Source organism: Rhynchophorus ferrugineus, unplaced genomic scaffold (genome assembly GCF_030347505.1).
Source record: "Rhynchophorus ferrugineus isolate W39M unplaced genomic scaffold, kcgeb_rfMv2 rfM7, whole genome shotgun sequence".
Classification (NCBI taxonomy): Eukaryota; Metazoa; Arthropoda; class Insecta; order Coleoptera; family Curculionidae; genus Rhynchophorus; species Rhynchophorus ferrugineus.
In genome coordinates this window covers 19,482,328-19,500,879 of record NW_027472586.1, presented here as the reverse complement: position 1 = coordinate 19,500,879, position 18,552 = coordinate 19,482,328, and the positions used below count along the sequence as shown (strand labels likewise).

Sequence of the window (18,552 nt, the reverse complement as noted above, 5' to 3'; positions counted from 1 at the left end):
ACATGCGTCTTTTTAATAGCTTATTTCTTTATTGGTTAAAATGAGCCGATGTTTCGTTTGAAGAAAACCGACCTTTATAAATAGTAAGGTCAGTTCTGCATCCTTCCAGCTAAGTGACATTTAAAAACATTTAATTGGTAATAATTGATTTCAGTAATTTTACAATATTAGGCTTTAGAAAAGGTATTCTAGCTTATCAGTAATTTTAATTTTAGAATAAAGTCCAAGTTAATAAATTGACTGCTGATCAATTATATTGTATTAAGGTTCCGAAAAAGTAATTTCGGTTTTTCCTGATAGATACATGATGCCTAATTATAGCGATTTTGAAAGGTAACGGTCAACGTAACATTCTGGCGTGGCATTATTTGTTTAACTATTGAAAAGTAAATTTTCTTTGAAAATAGTGATTCTAGATTATTTTGACAAAAATAGATATTTTTCACCAAAAGGAAAAATGTAACCTAGGCGCGATCAAAAATTGTGTGGTTCTTGCAGTGATCTGTGCTTAAGTGAACACCAATGTCTCAATTGGTTTAATCTTTTTTAATCTACGGAATTCTTACTAAATACTTGGGTTTCCACATGAATTAACAGTGAATAATTTAATGCACCATGCTAATGATAGGTACTGAATCGAGACGAAATCAAGTCCTGTTGCAAAACCAATGATTAGGAGTGGTAAAAGTAGATCACGGGCAAGGCGTTATCTTCCATTATTTAATTAGGCCACACATTTTTAGTGACACAGTAAACATAAAGGGAGATTGGCTGGGAAGTTTTGAGATATCCACCATATAGCTTGAACTTTCCCTGACCGATTACCATTTGTTCCAGTCTGTACAATATTATTTTAATAGTGTAAAGCTGACTTAAACAAAAACTTGCCAAAACCACTTGTAGTTTCTCACATATACAATATATCTCAAAATTTACGAAAATTAAAGTTTGAGTAGAAACGTGACAAAAGATCATGAATCAAAAGAGCATATATATCATTAGATTAGTGTTTGTAATGTATATGAATATATTTGTTTTGAAAAACATGAATCCATTAGTTTAGTTTGGATTAGTTTTTTTTTTAATAATAATAAGTAAAATACGAACATCTCGGCATTACTATTGATGTCTTGGTGGCTCCAACAGAGTCGCCACAGATTTTTTCAGGAAATAAAGTATTTTAATCAAAGTAAGAATTTTATTTAATTCCTAGATAAATCCAAACTTTACTTATAAAACTTATAGCAACAGATGATAACTATAAAAATGGATAAGAATCGAATAATTTATATGTTTAACTACATATATATCTAATTTGTTGGTTTTAATAAAAATGCTGGCTGCATATGAAACCAATACTCTAAATGAATTCGACGAGGACGATTAACAATAGCTTTATTTTTCAAAAAGATATCTGGACCTCGTAAACTATGAAATTTAATGTTTTTTAAATAAAAGTATTTGTTTCATCTTGGCAGGAATAACTTTTCGTTATCTTATTTTGATTAATACACTCTGCTTAAAGCTGAGTAAGAAGTAATTATAACTTAAAATACCTGAGAGTTAAAATTATTTTACATCATTCTGGTATACATTACCACATAATATTGTACTATAATTACATACAATTGGGGACACGTTTATTCTTGGTTTCGTCAGATCTGCCGTCGAGTTTTAGAATAGTACCGAATATACCGGGTGTCTCAAGAGAATGTTCATGTTTAGTGAATTATTTAAAAAATGTAAAGAGCCTATTGAAACAAAGGTTTATCTATTAGTTATTAAAGTATAAAATGTGGCAAACAAATAAGACTTAAATTGGCGTAAAAATGCTCACAAATATCATGTTACCTGTAAATAATTAATTTAGCCGTGAACACATCAAAATAATTTATTTTGAGTATTAATTAAGATTTCTAAAGTGGTGTGTGATAATATATTAGCGTAGATAATATCACCAAATGATAAAAAAACTAATGAATTTAAATATAGAAGAAAAATGTTATCATCCTAGGTTTGTTGAAAATTATCGATATACTTTATTTTATATTTATTATATTTTATTTTAATTCATGTATAATACATTTTAATCTATAAAATCTAAAAAATAATAAAAATAAATATGTATTTTTTACCGAATACAGAAAAGTTACAAAACTTACAATATAACAGGTCAATTGGAATAGTAAACTATACCATAGTAAAACAGATTTTTTGGCAAAATGAGTTTTTTTTTATTCAACATAATTCCGTTCAAGGATGGTACATTGATTATAGCGACCCTCCAACTTTTCGATACCATTTTTTTAGTATGATTTGTACTTTGCTTCAAAATAGGCCTCAGTTTCGGCGATCAGCTCTTCAATCGACGAAAATTTCTTCTAGCGAGCATTATTTTGAGATCTGAGAACAGGAAATAGTCGCTGTGGGCCAGATCTGGAGAATACGGTAAATGAGCAAGCTATTGGAAGCCCAATTCATGGATTTTTGCTATCGTTTTCAATGACTTGTGACACGGTGCGTTGTCTTGGTGAAACAGCTCTTTCTTTTTCTTCAAATTCGGCCGTTTTTCGGTGATATTGTCTTTTAAACGGTCCAGTAACGCTATGTAATAATCGCTGTTGATGGTGTTTCCTTTTTCAAGGTAGTTATTGAAAATTACTCTATGCGCATCCCAAAATAGAGACGCCATAACCTTGCCAGCGCACTGTTGCGTTTTCCCACGCTTTGGAGCAGGTTCATTGTTTGCAGTCCCCTCGGATGACTTTCGATTGGACTTTGGAGTGAAACGATGGAGCCATGTTTCATCAATTGTCACATATTGATGCAAAAACTCAGGTTTATTAGGCTTGATGATCTTCAAACACTGCTCGTCGTTGTTTTTGGTCAGTTGATATCTTTAGAGTATCTGCTATTTCATTAAATTTCAATTTACGGTTATTCAAAACCATTTTGAGGATTTTTCAAATATTTTCGTCTGTAACAACCTCTTTTGGGCGTCCACTGCTTTCACCGTCTTCTATGCTCATTTTATCACATCTAATCTTAGCATACCTATCCTTGATGGTTGATTTTCCTGGGACAGTGTCCGGAAACTTGGCATCAACCCAAGTTTTTGCTTCAACGGTATTTTTTCCCTTCAAATAGCAATATTTTTATATCAACACACGAAATTCCTTTTTATCCATTTTTTACAATACCAAAAGTTGTTTCACCGAAAATGCTATAATTCACAAACTAATGATCCGACAGCTGTCAAATTTATACACGCATCAGTTGAGGTTTAGGCTAACTAAAAAAAATATGCATTTAATACTAGTAGCTCCATCTATGTGTCAGGGCGGGGACTTTTCAATTGACCTGTTATAACATATCCATTAATCCGACTTGATTAGATAAATACAATATTTTTGTCATTGTTGATTATTGTCATTATTCCAATATCTCCCGCTGACGTATGGAATTTTATGCGAATTAATCACCCTCCTGGAGCTTCCGCTCTGCTTGTTTAAGAATCCATTAGGACGAAAATAAGATGCTGGTAACCGTTGCAAAATTCTCAATTTCCTGGTTTACAAATTAAACGTCTCATTGAAATGCTCCTTAATTATTGTTCCAATTGAATTTTGTAGGGTGTAGCTTCAAGTGAATTGAAATTCGTTTCTTTTTATCATTATTGATACTCCTGGCTGTCCAATTTTGATATTTCCAGTGTTAAATCAATCTCTTTAAACATTTTGACTTATTTACCAATGAAAGGAATGCTTCAGCGTGTCATAGTCACAATAAACACATATTTAGTGTACAGGTATGATTTATAATAATGTTAAAGGTCTAAAATGATGACTATATCATTTATTTGACTTGTGACAATAGGCAAGTGATTTGACATCACGATGAGTTATTACGCGACATAATGGGATAATAACATTTAATTTGGAACACATTAGTAACATCTGATTGCTTTTAGCTAAAAATAACTATGTTACGTCATATTATAAAGGCAAAAATCAACAACTAATTTATAAAATAATTTTTAATTTTTAAGGGGTTTTCAAGAACTTAGATTTCTATTTTTTTTTCTCGAAATGTCCTGAATCTGTTTAAATGAAATTTTGAACTTTGAAAATATATGCCTTCAAACAGATAATAATAAATTTTTCTATAATTGTAATTTTATAATTATATTACACTATAATATTATATAATTATATAATTGTCTATTGTTTGTTCCATTCATTTATTCACTGTTCGTTCGTGGGCACTATCGACATACTGCTACTTTTGATTTATAGTCTTATATAAATGAGTCGAAATTGTTCTGTATTCTTGATATTGATATATTTAACAATTTTATCTATATATTTAGCTTTTTAAACGATTGTCAGGGTCAGGTTTATCTTTAACATCGAAAATTCCGTAACAAAAATGAACAAACCAATTCTGACACTGATGTCCATTTAATCGCTCGTCAGCATAATCATAATATAATTTTTGATGAACTTGCTTGCCATTTTTTTCTTTTCTCAAATAAAAATGCAAAACATGAACAACAAAAACAAACAATAAACATGATGTTAGTCTTTCGTAATATTTAGATTTTCTGACATGATAACTATGGGTTTTCTTTCGGTTTAAGTTCTTTTGTTGCTTGCCAACTGTACCGAAATCTCGAGGCTCCTCTATAAAAGGAGACAATTCTTGCCTTCACATAAGTTTATAAACAAATAAGTTCCAGATGGACATAAAGTATTTAAAATCTTATGTCCAGTCACAAGGATTAAATCCAAATCCATTCAAGAGTCTTCAGTGAAAGATATAGAAGAAAAAAATAAACACCACAATTTTGAGGTTGAGGCTTCAGGCATTTTTAATAACTGCAGAGTCACGCCTGAGAATTAATGAAAAAATTATAAATCTTACTATTGTGAATCTTAAAGGAATCCAATTAGAGTAAGTATATGAATGAAGAAGTGACATCTACTGCTGCATTAATAAGTCGAATCGGTCAAACAATGTTTGCCGCTCTTAGACGGTGAAAACACATTACAATCCGACTATAAACTCTAGTATCGCTCTGTGACTTGGAAAATGTTATAATCTGACGTCTGTAAGCTTGAAGCTTTTCAAATGTGATGCTTTATACAAATGTCCAAGATCTTAGAAATGAAGTAATTGGGTTAAGTGCGATAATTAGTTGAGGAACAAAAAGCAAAGAGGTGGAGATATATTTAACCTGATCTTCTCAAACAAAGTAAAAATGAGTAAAAATTTGCATTACTAAATAACAGGTCGATTGAAAACTCCCCGGCCTGACACATAGATTGTGCTACTAGAATAAAATCCATATGTTTTTAGTTAGCCCTAACCCTCAAGAGATGTATGCGTGTTTAAATTTGACAGCTGTCGGATCATTAGTTTGTGAATTATCGCATTTTGAGTGAAGCAGCTTTTGATTATTTTTTAAATTGATAAAAAGGAATTTTGTGTGTTGATAGAATATTGCTTTTTGAAGGGAAAAACTACAGTTGAAGAAAAAATTTGGCTTGACGCCAAGTTTCCGGACACTGCCCGAGGAAAATCAACCATCAAGGATTGGTATGCTAAGTTTAGATGTGGTAAAATGAGCATAAAAGACGGTGAAAGCAGTGGACGACCAAAAGAGGTTGTTACAGACGAAAACATTTGAAAAATCCACAAAATGATTTAATTGAAATTGAATGAAATAGCAGACACTCTAAGGATATCAACTGAACGTGTACATCATATTATTCACGAATATTTGGGTATGAGAAAGCTCTGTGAAAAGTGGGTTCCGCGCATACTTTTGACCAAATACAAGAACGAGTTGATGCTTCGGAGCAGTGTTTGAAAATGATCAAGCATAACAAACACGAGTTTTTGCAGTGATATGTGACAATGGATGAAACATGGTTCCTCTGAAGTCCAATCGACAGTCATGTGTGGACAAAAACGTGGGAACGTAAGAGTCGGCTGGCAAGGCTATGGTGTTTCTATTTTGGGATGCGCATGGAATATTTTTCATTGACTACTTTGAAAAAGGAAGGACCATGAACAGCCACTATTACATAGCATTATTGGACCATTTGAAGTACGATATCGCCAAAAAACGGCCGCATTTGAAGAAAAAGAAAGTGCTGCTTCACCGAGACCATGCACCGTGTCACAAGTCAGTGAAAACGATGGCCAAAATCCATATATTGGGCTTCGAGTTGCTTCCTCATCGACTATATCTCCAGATTTGGCTCGCAGCGACTATTTCCTATTCTCAGATCTCAAAAGAATGCTCGCTATGCGATTAAATATCAGGAAACATGGAAAATATATTTTCTCTAAGCTCCAAACAGTTACAGATGGAACTGCTATTCATAGTACTACTAGGAGTTAGTTAGCGGTAGAACGGTAAATGATTAGTAGATAGCTTCAGAAAACAACTGGTCAGATTGTGGGTTGTAGTGTTGTCAATTAAAATTAATAAAACAAAAGTATGACTCAAAAACCAAACAAATGTCGACCCAGTGGACGAATTTCAACTTCCCCAGACCAACAGAAGCAAAACAAGCAATGTCAAATGTGAAGATGACAATCAATGTTCTTTTCGTAATATATTCTCTAATATATTGTATATAAGGAATGCGTTCCTCCTGACCAGAATGTTAATCAAATCAACATTATCTCCGCAAAAATGAATTCTACTTGACCCTTTGAGGGTGCTCTGTTGTTCCTAACTCTTCGTATTTGCCAGTACTGGTATAGAGCAAAGGCGATAAAAAGTGCTTTATCAAGGTTACTGGTAGATATCGACGTTGAAGAGTTCCAGAAGGGCTTTAAAGGGTGGTGAAAAATACTATCGTATTTAGTCGAGAACAATTTGAACACTGAATGGTTTTGTAAATAACTTAATATACTATTTTTATAACAAAAATGGGTTTTTGGGGTATTGTAGTATATTTAATTATTGCATAAAATAATTGCTCTTAAAGCAGCTTTGTACTATTAAATTTTTGTACAATATCGAAAACCATTTCTAATTATAATTATACTATTGATAAGGTTTTCTACGTGTTTTATTTTGTCAAGTCAATTAAACAAATACGTACATTAGATATATTAATAAATATTGTCGTACATTTTTTATGGTTAAAACAAACATTTAAAACGCTTGCTTAATCTTACAAACGTTTAAATTATACCTTTGAAGGTGCCCACTATAACTGTGTTTATGATTGTATGTTTATGACGTAAGGATGAAGTTTAAACTGAAGTAACGACTCATGTATGTAAAACAGACTATTTATGATTATTCTTATGGCTAATGGTTAATATATTAATTTTTGTTTGTCTTACTGAAAATAAAATCTGATTATACTTTAAAAAGGTAAAAAAAATAATGTTTTATATGAATATAAAATATAATTATAAATTCTACTGTGATCATAAAATTCTAAGACAAAATAAGCCATAGGCCATATATTCTTCTCTTAACTGAACTTCTCTGAACAGATTTTTGAGGTTAGTAAATATCTCTGTACGTAGGCTGTATGTGTGTATGTCATTACTTCGAAAATATTTAATTTACCTCAATTTTATGTATTATTCCATTCTAATACATTCTTAAATAAAAACATATCACTCGTCACTTCTCAATCTAGATATAGATACCTATTTTTCGAACAATGAGTCCAGTATCAGTTTCGCGATCTAATATATTCCTCCTAAAGAAATATCCAAGAATATACGTGGTCACTATCTTATTTCGACAGCTTACAGTTGTTATTACTTGTGAGTATCGATTGTACTTTTGCCAGTTTGCCTTGAATTTATGAACCGCACTGTTTTCGCGCATATTCGTGAAGTATTGATAGTGATTTTCAAGTTTAGATGTCCAAAAATGTTGTTCTAATATTCCGAAATTAAACAACTGAGCTACTTCATTTCGTTTTTAGTGGTCGTACCCCTTGAACTGAAGCCACGTGCTCAAATTTCTCTTAGAAATCCACTAACCAGGGGTCTTTTTCAAAGCGTTTCTATTCTCCTTTTTGTTTCATTTCTTATTTCCAATAGTTTATCGCTGGAGAACTTTGGAAATATTCTATCCACTTTTGGAGACCTAGAACTTTGATTTTTTTGCCCAAATTTCCGTAAAATACATTAAAGAATTCTTTGAATAACTGCGTAATGCTTGCTAATCCAACGTCAACCAGTCTTCTTTTGTTGATAGGTTAGTTGATTAACTGTTAATTGAATGAATTCAAAAGAAAACAACTTTATAATCAGCCTGTAGAGGTAAAAGCTGAAGTGGCGACTTGCTGAAGGAACTGTGGGAAGGATACTTAATACTATTCTAATATAAACGAACTAATTAATTTTAAACGATATACTTGCCACATATCGAATCAGATATAAACACACTGATTTTTCAGTGCAATCAGTACACATCACATCAGTCACACGATGGAAAATGTATGCCAATTCTGGAGATGTATACTTAATACATTTAATCTAAAGTCAAGGTTAATCAGCATTGAAAAATATAGTACTGTAAAGTATTGTTAGTGTTCTGTCAATTCGAAAAAATTAAGAAAGCCATTGCCGTCTAAAGATGGCTTTGTTTTAAGATAATGTCAGAAGAGAACAAACACCTAGAACGGTGATAACGCTTGGAGTTTTTCACATTATTTATTGTGTTCAAATTTGAGAAAAAATTTTATGATCAGGATGAGCAGAATAAATCTCAAAAGTCTTTCCACTGTATCATTTTTCCAATATGAAATTCTTCATCCACAAAGATGTAAAAATAGAAACATTAGTAAATATGTAAAAAATACACAATACATTATAATTCGTTCAGTATATTGATTTACAATTGATGTTTGATATATATTACAACAACTGATATTATCATCAAGCGATATTTTTGTGTAAGTACTTGAATGATGATTTTTAATTTTATATTAACAACAGATAAAATTATTCAATTAAAATACAATAAGTTAAATTTTGAATGCAGCCATGACTAATTAAACTATGACAAAGTAAGATTAGCAACCGATTTACCAACATAGAAACGAACAAGAGAAATTTATCGTCACGTGTTGTTTCGTGAAAATAAACTTAACAACAATTCTTTTCTTCCTTTTTACTGTATTATTTCGTACAGTAATTATCTTTTATTATGTCGTCATCGCGTTCGCTATACGATATAATTCTAACACTTACCAATAATTTTATCGACAAACGAGTAAAAAACATAAAAATGAACGTCTACTGGCCGGTATGCATCGGCGGGCTTCAGTTGTGTTTGTTTACTATCGCGTAAAACGGACCGGCGACGTCGTACACGAGCCAACGCGAGTCGACTAAAGCTTGAATGATAGGAATGACGGGTTTACATCTATTAACTCAGTTTGGACCGCGAAATCCAAAATAACTGCTGAACGATTGGAAGTGGCGATTGCTTCGTACCGGTACTCGTTCAAAAGTACGTGTACGTACATTCGGAGATGGTGTCTTGAGAGAAATGTTGTTTTTAACTCAATAACTTAGTGACCAATTTGTTATATTTAGTTAAGAAAAACGCTACTTGTTGTTGAAGTTTAAATAAAAACAACGACATTGGTTATTTTTTACTTATTTATTCGGTACTTATCGGCAGAAGGATGGTCAGGAATATAGGTTAATGTTAAGGTTATAACGTACCGGAGGTAGGAAAGAGAGATATATAAATTATAAAATGGGAAATGGTTTGAAACAAAAAAACAGCACTGGCAATTTAAATCTATTCAAGTATAAACCAAACTGCCTAGGTCTAGACACTACACACTGATCACCACCAGGACTTTGGTGGCTTTGAGCACCTTCAATTCATTCATCTCTTGTGATCTCACAGCTTCAGCTGCGATAATTCTGTCCAAATTTCACCTAACTACACCAAAAAATGCTTCAAGTAGCTGCGAGTATCTTGATAATTAATTTGATTCAGGTTAACTGAATGAATTCAACAGAGAACAGCATTATGATCTCCCCAGAATTCTACAGACTGCGCCAGTTATAGATGCGAAAGGGTTTAGGAAACAAAATTAATTTACTTGAAAATATTATTGTAATTAATGGAAAGAAAAGGTGACTTGTTGAACGGCGATAGAAAGCGACACTGGCTATTAATGAATTAACTTGATTCCAATTAATTGAATGAATCAAAAGAGAACAGCCTTAAAATTTGCCCGGAACCCTACTATGGGAAAATGGTTTAAAACACTAAAACTAATAATTTACTAAACTACATTATTTGGGATAGATATATATATATATATATATATATATATATATATATATATATATCCATATATATATATATATATATATATATATATATATATCCATATATATATATATATATCCATATATATATATATATATATATATATATATATATCCATATATATATATATATATATCCATATATATATATATATATATATATATATATATATATATATATATATATATATCCATATATATATATATATATATATCCATATATATATATATATATATATATATATATATATATATATCCATATATATATATATATATATATCCATATATATATATATATATATATATATATATATATATATATATATATATATATATATATATGTGGATATCTCAGTATATTATAGCTTCTAACCACATGGCACTAATTCTCGTGCATCGCTAACAGCATGATATTTGCTCTAGAATATAGAATACATTGAAGAGCATCTCCTATGTATAGAAATGGAACCAAGTTTTGTTCGGAATTGACGTTTTGGACATGCACTTTGCGATCAGCAATTTTATCCGGAAATTAAAAAAGTTGCACCCATTTAGCTCAAAATATTGATTAAAATAAGTAAAATTGAAGAATATAAAAATCACGTCTCAAAATTTTAGAAAACAAATTCTGTAACAAAACATGTTTAAACAACTAATATAGTTAGGTTGGCGTTATTAGACTAAAGCAGATCCAAAAACAAAGAATATTTTTAATTTTAGTATAATAATAACTTACCCGTAAAGTACCGAAAATAATCTTAAATAAAAAAAAGGCAATACAAAAATTGTTTTAAAATGTAAAAGATAAATTATGTCACCAAAAATGTCTAGAATCTTGCTTAGGTTAAGTCTTTGTTTAAGAACGAAAAATAAAAGCTAATTTTTCTGTTGTCCAGATTGATCAGCTAGAACCAAACGGTCTTTGTATATTTTGAAGGTGACAGAAACCCTGGACTACAACTGGGACTGTCGCAACTGGGCTACCTACTGTGCCTTATAAGTAGGTAGGGATCAATCAAGGGTTTGTAATGATGTAAGGTGCCAAGGGAGAACCTCACACTAAGCACATTTCCTTGAGTTTATCATTCTTCATTTTCAAAAACTATTTCTTGGCAAGAGCAGAATTCTTTGGAAAATAACTCACTCTATTGGAATCTTCACTCAAAGGAAATTACTCAGTTGAAACCAATTAGTTATGTTTATTTTAAGAAATAGGAAATAAGAAAAAATGAACCATGATTCCTGCATGAATACACATTTATTTTCTATTTTCTATTACAAAATTACAGTACAAATTACAAAATTAAGAATTTTATTACAGTACAAAATATTGCTAGTATTTTTTGTCGTTTTGAAGTTGATGGCACTGTGTTAAGTTATCAAAGTCTGTTGATATCAGTTTATTGATATCTATTTGTTTTTGCTAATTATATTTAAAATCAATGAAGAAATCGACAGTAGTATTAGAGCCTCGGTGGATCCAACATAACTTCACTTCTTATTCTTGAAAAAATAAAATTCCTTAAAGAAAAAGTGTTTTTTCATCTATATATAATTCAAGATCGACCTATATTTCGAGATTAGCAAAAAAACTATACAAACGCATTTAAGTAAGTGCACCCGGAATCACGCAAACAGACGCCCGGGGACTGCTGGTGAGATGGGGATCCCAACCTGAGCGAGGAGTTTTATGGGATCAGCTGCCATCGGAGCCGTAGGAGGACGTCGTTCGTCTTGGGGCGTTTAGCTTTGTTTGAGGGTACCTATAAGTGGGTTACGTGTCCCGTTTCGTGATGCGAGGGTGTTCATGTGTTGATGGTATACATGATGGGCTTCTGTGGTTTTCGTCCATCAGGCTAGTCTCGTGGGATGTCGTCGACCATGTGATGTTGATGGGTTCCGTTCCTCGTGCTATCCTTCCATGCACGTGTCAAGTACCTGTCAAGTGGCTTATGTTGAGTTGATTTACCTGTTAGGCACTTTGATCACGTCGGGGTCACCAATTGTAGGAATGTTCGTCGGGTCGGTCAGTCGGTCGAAATGTGTGGCTGACGCTACGATTACTTGTCAGAACACTCACTACTATTTTTGGAAGGAATTTGCACGAGAACTGAGAAACACTGGCTGAAGCAATACTGTTTATTTTAATATTAAACTATACATGTGGTCGACGGGAGAATTGACAGGATATTAGGTTAGGTAGAGGAAGGACGGTAGCACTGTGGAAGTGGTACTATTACAAGGGGATGGAGAAAAGAAAAGAGAACGAGACGTCGTCGTGATGGTCTTTTATCGCCTGGAACTGCATGGTATCAATCCACCGGTGTTGCCAACCTTTGTACCTGCTGGTGGTGAACTCCCGGCGGCCCAAAGGGTCGTGGCGGTCGCCACATTTGGAAAGAACGTATGGTGTGTTTTGTATTGTATTGATAGGTTAAAAACTTTTTAATCTAAGCATCTAATGTTTTAGAGCAATTTAAATATTAAAAATGTTGTTTTTTATCTGAAATATATTTCTATCCAAATCGTAAAGTGCACAAGGCAGTTGAAATTGTTGCCAGGGCTATTAACATAATATAGTGGTTGTTATTGTTGAAAGTGCAGGTACAAGCACTATATTTAGTTAATGTTTGTTTATTAAACCATACTGATGTGTAAGTATTAAGTTTATCTGAACCATATTTCTATCCAAATAGTAAATGCACAAGGCAGTTGAAATTGTTGCCAGGGCCATTAACAGAATATAGAACATAGGGACGGGGATTAACACAGCTTGCTACCAGAACTATCATCGGTGGTGTCCCCTAAATATAGTGGTTGTTATTGTTGAAAGTAAAGGTACAAGCACTATATTTAGTTGATGTTTGTTTATTAAACCCTACTGATCTGCAAGTATTAAGTTTTTCCTCCCTATAACATTATAGAACCAATAAAAATATCAGCTGAGTACACAGTAGCCGGTGATTCCCGTCTAAAACAATCCATAATGTTGGTAATATTATGTCAATCATTTTTATGAGCAATGGAAAGTTAGCAATAGTGAATCAACAACTGAACTGATTGATAGTAAGTCAAGACCGACCTCTTCAATCAAAAAAAAACAATTTGTCGTTTTACAAACAATGAATTATACTTCGACTTGCTTCAACAGCCACCTCAACTTTCTAGTCTAGCCCATAGCGATTAATCAAAATATCAAAACCTATCTTGAAAACAAATATAATTCACTCTACATACAAGTATCGAATTACATTGACTCCATTTGAAATATAGTAAATTAGAAAATTATATTTTTCTTAATTAAACCGAGGACTTATCAGATATTTATAATATATGGTTATTGACAGATTGTTCTTATTAATATCATATCGACAAAATATATTTACCTTTCAATCTAGTTTTATATTAATGCAAGTTAAAACTTGACAACGAGATGAGACCGGTTATAGATACAAAAAAAAAGAAACTGATGTTTCCCATATATAAAAAAACGTAATTCTATTTCATATTACCATTACAAGTCACGTTTTTCGGTCCATAAATCTAGTCTTTTAATTAATAATTTTCCTGTTTAATTTGAAATTGAAATTAATGATTTTATTTTCCAAGGTTGGTTTATTTAAATCCGATCATATATCAACAGCCTTCTGTTACGACATTAATTTTGATCGCATTGATTGAATGTCTTCTGTTTGTGACGCAATTGTATGAGTTCTATCAAATAAAGGTAATCTTCGGCAGTATGAACGTTAAAGATAAAAATTAATAAGTCATCATTTAATTACTTATATGACACATATATTGATGGGTGAATAAAGAATATAAAAACATTTTTTTAGCAAAAAAATTGAACAGACTTCAACAAAATAAGTAAGAAACTCACTAAAAAGTAAAAAATAATCAAACTTTATTTAGATTTTTAATCCAAAAATAAAAAAAGGTTTTAAAACAAAATATGTGCATAATAATCGTTGTAATAATTAAGTAAAAATGAACAAAAACCTTATTTCACCTATCTGCAGCACGCATTTTGTAGTCACTTCGAAGTCGGTGCCGAGCAACAAATTAGATTTGTTTTGTTCATAATTTATGTATATGTCACAAATTTATATTATTATTTTTATATTGTTTGGTCTCGTCACCGATTTCAGTAAGTATAGTAGAATACAAAATACCTGTAGTAGATAGGTGAAATAAGGTTGTAGCGACCTTGAGGCATGTCGAATTTTACATCGTGGAATAACGGTCTACAAAATACCCAGAAATATAATCCCAGATGTTGAACACGGGTGGGGTGCCAACAGCGCCAACTAGAACCCGACAACGAATAGCTGGCGGCAACCCCGAGACGTTTATCTGGGATGTTATTGAAGGGTATTTGGGTCATTCAGTGCTCAACCCTCGTTTAGTTTAGACGTGCCACCATCGACTGCCCAAGCCTCGTCTCCAGGTAACACCGCTGCCATCCGTTTTATTATTTGTATTTTTCACACTTTTTTATATTGCCAATAAATAACGGTCACATAATGTAAACACCACTGTTTCATTTCGTTTTACCTCCATTCACCGAGCCACATCATTTACCCTAAAAGGTTTTTGTTTATTTTTACTTAATTATTACAACGATTATTATGTACATATTTTGTTTTAAAACGTTTTATTTTGTGTTAAAAATTTAAGTTTGGAAGTCGGTTCTTTTTTTTTGCTAAAATATTAATTTTTCTCTTTTTAGTGTTAGATATTTACTCAATAAATTACGCAGTTATATAATTAAGTATTACAATGGGCAGGCTAAGTAAAGGCGCAATCCGTATGAGGAAAAATAGAAATAAAGAAACAATGATTAAAAATAAGGAATGCTTTAAATCTTTGTATCCGCGACCTAGTCTAGGTGATTTGACAAAGGTTCTAATCAAACTAGAACAGCAAAAAGTTGTCGCTCCCGTCGGGAATCGAACCCACGACCTACCACACCTCGACCCATAGAAGCAGTTGCCTGCGGCATTTCTACGTCTTTTCATATGATATTGTTAGTGCTTAAAAAGCAAACCGAATGGCTTTTACAAGGAACTACTTCCAATTTTCCGTCACATCCGTTCAGCAATAACATTTTATATAAATATCTGATTATTTTAGAAAAAAAAATGTGAAAACTTTGTACATGCCTTTGAAATTTGATTTTTTCCCGCGATTTCTCCTCCTGTAACAGGTCATATCCTGATTTGGGTCCAATAGGACCACCTCTAAAATACATTCTTTCGAATAAAAAAATAATTTTGAAAATCGGTCCATTTTAATAACATACATTAAAAAATATATATAGCCGAATATAGAACTTCCTCCTTTGTTGAAGTCGGTCAATAAAAACAGGAGATTTAAAACTGTCGAGCACTCATATAGGACAAGGAGCTATGTAAAGTGCATGTGGACAAGAAGAAAAGAGAACGAAAGTGATTTTAAATCTAGAATAATGAATGTATTGGCTATTTCGAAGAAATTCTCCTCTGACAACATATAATAGTGTATTGATGTATTAACAAATCCCTAAGACCATATAGACGTAAGGTGTTGGTCAAGAAAAACAATTTGGATATAATTAAGCACTTTCAGAGTACTGAGGAGTACTGTTAATGCCCCATCGTCAAGAGGACTTAAGTCTTTTGAGCTGGTGAAAAGTGTTGTTAGTATAAGACTAAAGCGTAATCCTTTTGTACACTTTCATATTAGTATAAACAAGTTGATCGAATTTAAGGAATTTTAATACGAAAATTTTTTGTGTCTTTTTGTTTAGTAATATAAAGCTGCATAATATTACTCATTACTATTACTATTACTCATTAAAAAAAGGCAATCATGTTACCAAAAAATATAGGACAATATACTGGTTAATTAGAAGAAAATCACAATTATTAGTATATAATAAATTGCTATTATATAAGCAAATTCTGAAACCTATATGGACATACGGACTTCAATTATGGGGTTCTGCAAAGAGTAACATAATTAAAATAAAAAATTTTCAGAACAAAGTCCCGAGAGGTATTGTGGGCTCATCCAAATATTATAGGACTGATTACCTACATCAAGATCTTTAGATACCCACAGTCAGTCAAGAAATCAAGAGAATTCTCATGAGAATATTTAAACATTGCAGCTTTTGGATACCACCAGGTTTTTGGAACAGGACACGGACTCAAAAGAATCAAACCACCTGATCTTGTGTAGTGTTGTGCAGTGAGGTGCATCTAATAAAAAAATACAGTAGTGACATATATAAACATTATTTCACCAGAGACTGAGATCGGACCGATGGGTCCTCCTAGTTTATACCTAGATTTAAGTTATCAGAAAGACAAATTGTAGGTTAAATGGAATCGACGAGCAACAATGTAATAATTAAATAATAATTTTAAAAAATGTTACCAAAAAGAAAAACTCGCTGCTCTAAAATTTGATAATGCCTTTTTTTCTAATTTTTCTGGCACCATTTCCACAGCACGTTGGAAAAACATATTTCTTTCCATGTAGGTTTCTGAAAACCTTCCAGTATGTGGCTGTTCATCTAGACGATTTTGTGGCATGGCTTTTTATATTAAGATATTATTTTATATTAAAATTTATTATTATAAGATTATAAAAAGGGTTAAGATTGTTATGTTGAATGGTTGTGGAGAGTGATCAAAACACTATATAAATATCTAAATATATATCTATATCAAATATAAAGACCTTAGTGGAACATTAAAATTTATCATCGAAAAAAAAACGTTTAGTTTTTTTCTCCCTATCGTTTTAAAATCATAGAGTAATAGAGATGCAACTCAATTATAGGGGATTCTGGCGCAAAGTTTTGCTTTGCCCAATATCCAGAGGGCGCCATAATGGGCCGTTCAAGTATTTTGATTGGTCAATTTAAATCTCGATTATAGGCACCTATAAGAAAAATATTTTATTGTGAAGACATTTGATTGGCTCATTAGTAATGTTTGGCCCGTGACAGCCTTGACGTCATGTTTAATTGACCAATGAAATTGAAATAAAAAAGAATTTTTTGCTGAAATAAATGTATTAAATAAAATTCAATTAAATATAAATATAATATTTAAAAATAAATAAATATAAATATAATCTATAACACTAAATATAAATATATTATGTAAATTTATGGAAAAAATATAAATATAATATAAAAATAAATATATCTATAAAATATAAATATTATATAAATATATATGAAACAAAATTATCTTTTCCGTCTTTCTTCTTTTTTATATTTATTTAGTGCCATCAATTTAATAAGATCTATTAGAGTTCTGCCTTTTTGTTTTCTTACATTAAAAGCAAACTTTGAATCTTTCCCTCTTAATATTGTGTTCACCTATTTTACTCAAAAGTATATAGGACATCTTGTTAGTACTTTTAATATTTTATCCAAAAGAATATTATGCAATGTACAGTTGAAGGGTTTTAAATTTGCTTTTTTTTAATATTTGACAAAAATTTTGTTATATTATCGACGTGGCAAAATCGTTGAATAAAATAAGACATAGCTCAAAGTCCTACTGACAGTATAATAAAACAATTTTGTTGGAGTCTGGCGCACGAGATATTGTCTTGCCTCTATCGAATCAGTCTCAATTTGTGGGTTTACTGATTTATTCATAATTGTATGTCACATTTAATTTTTTTTCCAAAGGTTTTAGTAAATAAACTGAGATGTACAGTACGATGCAACGTAAAACTTTGTTTGCTCTTATATTAACATCTGGACTGAAGTTGTAGAGTCAAGTAATTAGATAATAGAAACAACCCTGAAGATGGGATAACATATGAACAGTTTACAGTTGTAGTAAAATTATTTGCTACCGAGTAGTAGCTATACCTTCGCTTGTTAGATTTCCTTTCATGATATTCTGAATTACACTTTTTATACCCCAATTTTCATGGTATAATTTGTATGATGGAGTAGCCAACTGAATTACTGAATACACAAATAATGAACATCGAACTTTCGCCTCGGAATTCGTGTATGCCAACGCATAGATGTTTTCTAATTCCAATTGTTTTTGGTTAGGGGATTTTAAGACACTCCAATCCACCTTTGGTGATCTTACAGCCTACAGGTCTTTCCTTTACTTTTCTTGGTATTTTGTCTCTTCTTTTGATAACTAAGCTTATTCGGGTTAACTGAATGAAATAACCCTTGCCAG

At 31.6% G+C, this 18,552-nt stretch overlaps 1 protein-coding gene and 1 long non-coding RNA gene across 3 annotated transcripts in view; one reads left to right on the top strand and one right to left on the bottom strand.

The window, feature by feature from the left end:
* The window catches only part of Ctns (lysosomal cystine transporter cystinosin), a 36,276-nt gene extending 26,856 nt beyond the window's left edge, over positions 1-9,420 (bottom strand). The window contains exon 1 of the mRNA XM_076409514.1: positions 9,241-9,420. The gene's annotated coding sequence lies outside the window, so the exon portion shown is untranslated. The remainder of the gene's footprint in view (positions 1-9,240) is intronic.
* Positions 1-16,750, top strand: part of LOC143199592 (uncharacterized) — a 33,437-nt gene extending 16,687 nt beyond the window's left edge. For both annotated transcript variants that reach the window (XR_013006506.1, XR_013006507.1), the window contains one exon: positions 16,497-16,750. This is a non-coding gene — a long non-coding RNA (uncharacterized LOC143199592). The remainder of the gene's footprint in view (positions 1-16,496) is intronic.
* Positions 16,751-18,552: the final 1,802 nt, after the last annotated feature.